Source organism: Myotis davidii, unplaced genomic scaffold, assembly GCF_000327345.1.
Source record: "Myotis davidii unplaced genomic scaffold, ASM32734v1 scaffold595, whole genome shotgun sequence".
Taxonomy (NCBI): domain Eukaryota; kingdom Metazoa; phylum Chordata; class Mammalia; order Chiroptera; family Vespertilionidae; genus Myotis; species Myotis davidii.
In genome coordinates, this window is record NW_006286790.1 from 131,793 (window position 1) to 139,505 (window position 7,713).

Sequence of the window (7,713 nt, forward strand, 5' to 3'; positions counted from 1 at the left end):
AATACCAGAGATCTTCCTAAAGCAAGTCTCTGATCACTTAACTCCCTGTTCAAATGTTTGCTGTCGAATGAATCAAGCATCAAATAATTGCAGGCTTATGCTAGGAATTGTGGAGAAAATCAGTTAGTAAGAAATGAGACAGACTCCAGGAAACAGCTGGAGAACAAAAAGCAAGAACATGCTGTAAAAGTGCTGGGAGGTAGGAGACAAGCAAGTGTGTAATCAGTATGGTTAATCAAGAAGGAATAATCAGACCAGGCAAGCCTCCAATGGATGGCCACTTGGCAAGAGAAATTAGATGTACTCAGTGAACTTTAGGGTTCCTTTCAATTCTCAGACCCCATTTATTCTTTGAGATGGTTGGTTCATTCAGCAAATACATGCTAAGCACTTCAACAAAACAGTCATTAAATATTTATTGAATGCGTTCTGTGTGCCAGGAACTCTGAGAGGCACTGGAAACAGCTGTGAATGAGGGACTTTGCACTTGAACTCTTACAGTGTCAAAAAACTCTTACAGTATTTTGTTGCAACAAAATTATGGGCGGGTATAAGGTGCTGTAGGGCCACAAAGCAGGGAACATCACAGCCCAAGGTCTAGGAAAATATCCCTGAGAGGTGATGTTTAAGCCCAGACTCCAAGGCTGCACATGAGTTAGTTAGGCAAAAGGGACAGAGCATTCAGGAAGAAGAATCTCATGCGGAAATCTAGAGTTAGGAGAGTGTGGTGTATCCAAGGAACTGAAAGTCATTCAAAGAGACAGCATGAAGGTTAAGTAAAAGGGGCGGCAAGAAATTAGGCAAGGGGTAAGCAGAACCAGGTTATAAAGAATTTTGCTAGAATATATCATAGAGTTTATATTTCATCAATAGGCTCTTGGTAACATGAAAATATTTGGCTCAGTGTATCTAACCTAGTAAATACTAAGGGATCAGAGTGGTGCAGCGAAAGCGTGCTGGGCCCATAACCTAGTAAATACTAGTACTTAATGTCTGCTGAAGAGTGGATGAATAAATGGATGGATGCATGAATGGATGGATCTCCTTTGCAAGGGATGAGGGCTTATATGACTCAGACTTCAGCATTTGTTCCAACAAGCAATTACAGGGAGCATCGTCCCCTTAGGTTTGCAGAGCATAATGAACTCCTGACCCCTGTCAGGCTGCCCCTTACCTTAGAAGAATTACTCAGTCACCTGCCTAACGCCATCAGATGGCTTTTAAGTAAATCAGCATTAAAGTCAAAGGTTTTTTACAGATAAGGATAAAGTGTTACCTGGTGATCATTTAGGCTAAGCTGAGCAAGTGTAGTCTGACTCCTCCTTAACCCTTGATGGAGGGGGAAAAAACAGCCTTCTGAAACTCAAGGGCATGAATAGTCCCAAATTTGATTATTTGTAGCAATGCTGAACAAATAAGTCCAAGGAGAAAAAGAGAGAAAAAAAATGTTCCAGAGATGTTAATGGGAAAGAAAAGTAAGACCCTTGTGAAAAGCTAAACTGAGCTCTACCTTTGAACATGAGGTTTTAGGAGTCACTCAGTCTTGCTCAGATTCCAGAACAGCACCTGGCGGGGACCAGTGGGCCGCCAGGTGAGCTGCTATCCCTAGAAAAGGGGAGATGTTCAGGAATACAGCATGCCATTTCCAGGATTCTAATTAGTTAACCAGGGCAAAGATGAATACTCCACCCTCCTGTTTATAACCAAGAGACTGATTACCCACAGAGTCACATTCAAAGTTGGGGAGTTGGGGAGTTGATTCCGTTCCAGGTATAAATAACAGCCCATTGCTTCTCGGCCTTTTGGCTAAGATCAAGTGTATAAATAACAGCCCAGAGTCACTACCTAGTAGAAGGGCCCAAAATTATTTCCAAAGTCATCCCAGCAGCTAAGCGTTCATTTGGCAGAGAGAGACGATCTGAACAGAGCTTTAGAAAGAGTCTTAAAGCTGTTGCTAGGGACGTGTGTGTGTGGGGGGGGGGGGGGGGGGCGCGGAAGCAGTATTCATATGTGCTCTCAGTCTGCAATGTCTCCCTAACGCAATGAGCAGCCTGTGAAGGTCTCTTGCCATTTTACTTCAGAGAGAAACATTAAAAAATGTCTACATTAGCGGCTTTCTAGGAAATTCATTCTGTGTCTTTTTAGTCATGTAAAGCATGCTGCTGTGAAAGGAGCCATAGGTGGCTCGCCCGCAGGAAGCACTGGAATCTTCCTCCTAAGACTGAGACTCTCCATGTCCTCTGCCCCGTCTGCAGACTACTTTCTCAGAACCTGCTCCAACTAAAGGTTGAGCTTGGTTGAGTAGCCCCGACTGGATTGGGAGCTTTCTAAAGTTGTCCCTTGCTTCTGTGGAAACTGGTCAAGGTTTGCACAGAGGCTTTGAGGTGGGGGTGTGGCTGCCACCTGGGTGCTTCTAGACCGACAGCTGTGGGAGTACGGGGGTGACTGGCCCCGGAGAGCTGCAGAACACTTGCAGTCTGATTTGCTGGACAGGCTCTTGAAAGCCAGCCGATATTTCTTTCCCTGCAATTGATGTAGTGCAAAGCTAACTGGCTGCCTTGCTGCCCCACAGCTCATCCTTGAGTGACAGCCGGTTCCTACTCAGTCTTATTTGCCATGAAGCTTATTGTCCCTGTGTTCTGTTCCTAAAGGACCTCCCAGATACAATAGGCTAAGACACACTGAAGGCATGGCATCCTTTTACTACATGCACAAGAGCTTGAGAAATCAAGCCTTCCCGAGGCTGCAGTCACGAAATACATTTAGTTTCTGAGCCAAGCTGTCTCCCTCTCCCCTCCTCTCTGTGCATCGTTTGCTCTTTCATTTCGCATTGAGAGTAGCTTAGTGATCATGGACTTCAGCTCTTGCCTGTAGTGATCCTGTTCACATTTTATTCCTTACACAGAATAGGAAGGAGGTTCGCTTGCTTTGTGCAGAGGCTGAGCCACAGGAGAAGGCAAAGTCAATGTGATTTACTGAATGAAAGCACTGGACAATCACCAGCAACTTGCTCCTCTGCTGCCTCGAACAACCTAAACTGGTAAGTCAAATTTATTGTTGTCTTTCTCTATGTGAATGTGGGGCTTTCTTAGTCACTGGTTAATTTTTAATGTGTATGTGTTGCTGCGGTTTCCTGATATAAAAAATTGCATCTTCTGAACTTAGCTGCAGGTGGTCCGTGAAGAACGCACACAAGCACATACAGAGTGGTCCATAACACTGTGCACACGTCCATGTGGAGAGGCAGGGGTGGGGGTGGGAAAGCCCCCACTTCTGATCACCGAGCATTTTGTTTGCAGCAAGCTTAAAGACATTATGTGCTTGCATAACTGATTAGCATTAGCTATGAAAAATAAATTACTCTTTCGTTGCATAAGATCATTTTCTAAGCGGGTGCCCAAGTACCTACAAAATACCTGTTGGATCAGGTAAAGATGGATCCTATCATGCTGGTAATCGTGGGTACAAATCCTGATATATTGCCATCTTTAATGCAGCTTGCAGCCTGGACAGAGTAGAAGGCAGCCTTCTGTCCATTCTGGGCCAGCGTGCCCATATATGACATAATGATTGTGATGTTGAAGATACCTGCCAAAGGGACACAGTGCACATGCTGCATGCCAACCCTCCCTTGACCCACTGCACTTCTGCACCCATGTTCCTTAAATCCTTTCTTCGTTCCATGAAGATATATGGTAGCTAGTGTGCACTAGGTTCGAAGTGGGTTGTTCCAAGTGTCCTGTTACCTGTGTTGGTCATTAGCCCAGCCAGGGCTGTTAGAAGTACCACTGATAATCAAGGTTGTTTTTTCCTATTTGGGGCCCCCCAAACCCCTATTTTCACTTGATCCTCTTCATTTCCTAAGTCAGATGTAAGCCAACCTCTATAGAGGGGAGACTGAATGGAGAAAGCTATTGCTTTCCTACCACCACCACCACCACGTCTCCTTAGTCTTTTGTTTGCTTGGCTACTACAAGACTTTATTGGCAGCATCAATCCATCTCTGGTGGGCTCAGAGTCCATATAAATGTCATACATGGTTTAATGTCTTTGGTGAACTCTATTTGCAATATATCACTGGCCATTAGGATGAAGTTGTGGTCTTGGGTGCTGACAAAGATGGATGATGTTGGAACAGTGAGCAGCATGCTTCTCTAAATAAAAACCAAAGTTAGGAAATCTGAGAGATGGGTGACGTTTTGCCTAGTAGAAAGTATCCTCAGACCACTCCATCACAAGAGCAGGATAATTCTCCCATGCTTTGACATTCTAACAGGAAGGAGATAGAGTTTTCTAGTGGCTAGAGATGTCAAGATAGCAGCCTATATCTTTGGAAAATCGTTTTACTCTCCCTAGACCTCCATTCCTCCCATTCCTAATAGTTTCAAAGAAGACATGCTAAGCTCAATTAATGTGTCCATGAGATGCTTCTTAAAAGCTTTCTTGTTAAAGGGTGCAACAGATAACCAAGACCATTGTATATACACTGAGACCATGCATCAGAAACCCACAGCTGAGTGGGTATGTGGGGAAGAGGAGAGGTATGCCCCTTCCCCATGCAAGGGATACAGAGCACACTGAAGGGAGCATGATCACACTTACGGGATTAGAAGGGGAGAACAGAGCTGGGAAATAGCTTTAAAATAGCTTCAAATTCAAATAAATAAGTCATGTAAATAATTTTTCAATATTGATCAATAATAACTTATTTTCTGTCCTCATGATGCCAAGATCCAAAAGATCTTAAATGTTTTGAAACAAACATGCAAATAGGGGTTAGTTCATGAATAAGTAGAATTCATGTATAGAACTTATGACTACTTTCAGTTGTTCAAATTACCCCCATACCCTAATACATGGAATTACAGATATAAATGCACTATGATTTGAAGAGTTCTAGACAGCTCATTTGAGAGAGAGAGGAAGAAATTGCCCCACCTCTAGGATTAAGGTACCCAAAATTCTTTTATCGGGAATTCAGTTAAGTACTGCTGTCTTTTATAAAGTACAAATATTCTTAGGAGAAAGAATAATTAAGCCACTATGCCTTACCATAAATGAATGTATTAAAATGTTTCCATCTCAGCGGAAACCCAAAGGATGTTGCATTAATATTATATGCATTCTATTTCTTCCTATTTATTTCATAACTTTCTCCAAAAACTACCCTCATAATTGTTTCACTCTTAATCAGAAAACTAAGTAGCTTTTAGAACAAGCAAATTCCTTCTTTTTATGAAATGCTTGTATTAGACCATACCATCTAAATTTCCTCTAGACCCTTGAGAGTCACACTAGGGAAAACTGAACTCACTATATTTCCCCTTTTAAATCCTCTCTTCCTCCTATATTTCTTCTTTTTTTTTATACCTTTCAATTATTGGTGGAACATTATACACCTGTCAACCAAGCAAAGCTCACAGAAGTTATTTTCAGGTTTCCTGACTCCTTTAGCCCCTCCATCCAATCACTAGCCAAATGTGGTCCTTTTTGCTTCTTTCATTTTTAAAAATCTGTTCCGCCCTCTCTATCCCCATTGTCATATGCTGCATTTGAAGTCACAGGGACTTTTTCAAGAGCTTCATACTTGGTTGAAACATCACTGGTTCCACTATACCACCTCCCCTTCAAATAACTCGCCAGGTGCTATCAGAGTAATTATCTGAAAATGAGTATCTCAGATTTTACTTAAAGTTCCCTAGTGCTTCCCTTTTGTGAACTGGCGGAAGTCTATATTATTATCCTATCTAATAAAGAGGGAATATGCTAATGGAACCTCACACCATCGCAACGATGGTGGCGCCCACAGCCAATAAGGAGCGAATATGCCAATTGACTGCCATGCCTTCAAAGATGGCGGCGCCCAGTCCCCTCAGCCCCACCGGGGCGGCAGGCATGCAGCAAGGCCAGACCCACCTCCTTCCAGAGTCCCCCACTCCCCTCAGTCCCCAAGGGCCAGCCCAAGGCGCAGGCAAGTCTCGGATGGTGGCTGCCCAGCCACCCACAGGGCCGGCCCGAGGAGCAGGCAAGCCTGCCTCCAGAGTCCCTTTTATCCTATGAACTCCTTGGGGCAAGGTTGGGTAATCAATTTGTTTCAATTTGCTCAGCACTTTCCAGTTTTCGCACTGTAAGTTCTGCATTCTGGAAGACCCCTCAGTCCTGGCAAACTAAGACAGTTGGTCATACTATGAGATATCCTATCTCATTCACCTTTGAATCCCCAGGGTCTATCTTAAGATACTTAAGTTACAAAGAGTTTATTGAGCTATAAAGTTGATATTGTCTTTCTACTTTCTTCCTCATAAATATGCTTTGAAACTTCAAAATCCAGTCTTCTTGCTGTGAAGTCACAATGACTTTTCAAAAATTGTAACTGAATAACTGAATACATAATATTTTTAAATGCACAGGAACCTGAAAGGATGCTTCCACCTGTTGTATATCATGAGTGTAATAGCATTGGCCACCCTCTAGCAATCAAAGACATATTTGTCATATTAACAGCAGGTGGGGAGTTAGAGGGAGGAGTCATGCTTTCTTTTCTGTGTAGTCACAGGCAGGTTGAAGTCTGAAGGTGCCTAGTTCGCACCACAGCCTGAAGAGCAATCTTGTCCCACTCAGAATGTCCCCTTCGCTGAATGTATCTGTCTTCCCAGCTGTCAGAAGTGCCTAGAACTCCTGTTTCTAATATGCTTTGTCATACAATGGCTCCTACTCCTCAAAACTGGCTCAGATCATTATCCACAGTACAAATGCAACAAGAATGTCCCCCAAGTAATCTCTATGAAACAGGACCTTGGACATGCCAGAACTCATGAGGGCAAGATCTTGTCTTCAGAATCAAGGTCTAGAAGAAGAAACTGACAGGCAGCCAGACCCTCAGGCAGAATAACATCAGAGTTGCTGAGAGCATGGGCTTTTAAGTCAGAGTTCAAATCCTGCCTCATCTATTTACCACCTATAGGATCTTGGACAAGTTACCTAATCCCCCTGGACCCCAGTTCCCTTCTTTGTAAAATAGATTTATCTTAGCCTGTTAAAACAAAGCCAGAGGCAAAGCTGATTGCGAATGTTCTATTGGTTATAGGAGATACAACTTCAGGGAATCAGGAGTTAAGGAAAAGGGGAAATGAGTCAAGGAAGGAGAAAAAATAAGTATAGGCTGAAGTGCAATGAATTAGCAAGGCTTCACAAGCAAACACATCCGGTTGTCCGTATGTGATTGCTTCCAAGAAGCCCTCAAAATAGTCTACAGGAGAGGAATGAAGAATTACCTCTTGGCTACTTCCAGTCTGCTGTCTCTTGTTGGTCCAGTTTTTCCCATTTCTAGATCATGTTACCCAGTCCCTCAGGATAGCCATCAGTGAAGGGGAGCCTCCCTCCACGGGTCTGGCTGGGTCAGAGCTACTGTCACCACAATCATGATGGAGGCCATGCCAGAACACGCCCCTCACTTGAACAGCTGATGGTATTAGGAGAAAGGATGAGGGCAGCAACCAAGGCTTTCTTTCTACCTGAGGAAGTAGTCAAGGCCTGGGGAACCAGGTGGTTTTGAAGTAAACCTGAGGAGACTCCACTCTCCACAGGTTATGTTGCCATTTTGGACCTGGATTCTCCAGGACAGCAGTCGCCAACCAGTGGTCCGTGTCTGTGGACCACTGGTGGTCCGTGAGGTATGAAAGGTTGGCGACCGCTGCTCCAGGATACTACCAC

General features: G+C 43.7%; 1 protein-coding gene across 1 annotated transcript in view; it reads left to right on the forward strand.

Annotated features, from left to right (window-relative positions):
• Positions 1-7,713, forward strand: part of ANKFN1 (ankyrin repeat and fibronectin type III domain containing 1) — a 220,662-nt gene that overhangs the window by 71,185 nt on the left and 141,764 nt on the right. The window contains exon 2 of the mRNA XM_006758689.1: positions 2,906-3,040. The gene's annotated coding sequence lies outside the window, so the exon portion shown is untranslated. The remainder of the gene's footprint in view (positions 1-2,905; positions 3,041-7,713) is intronic.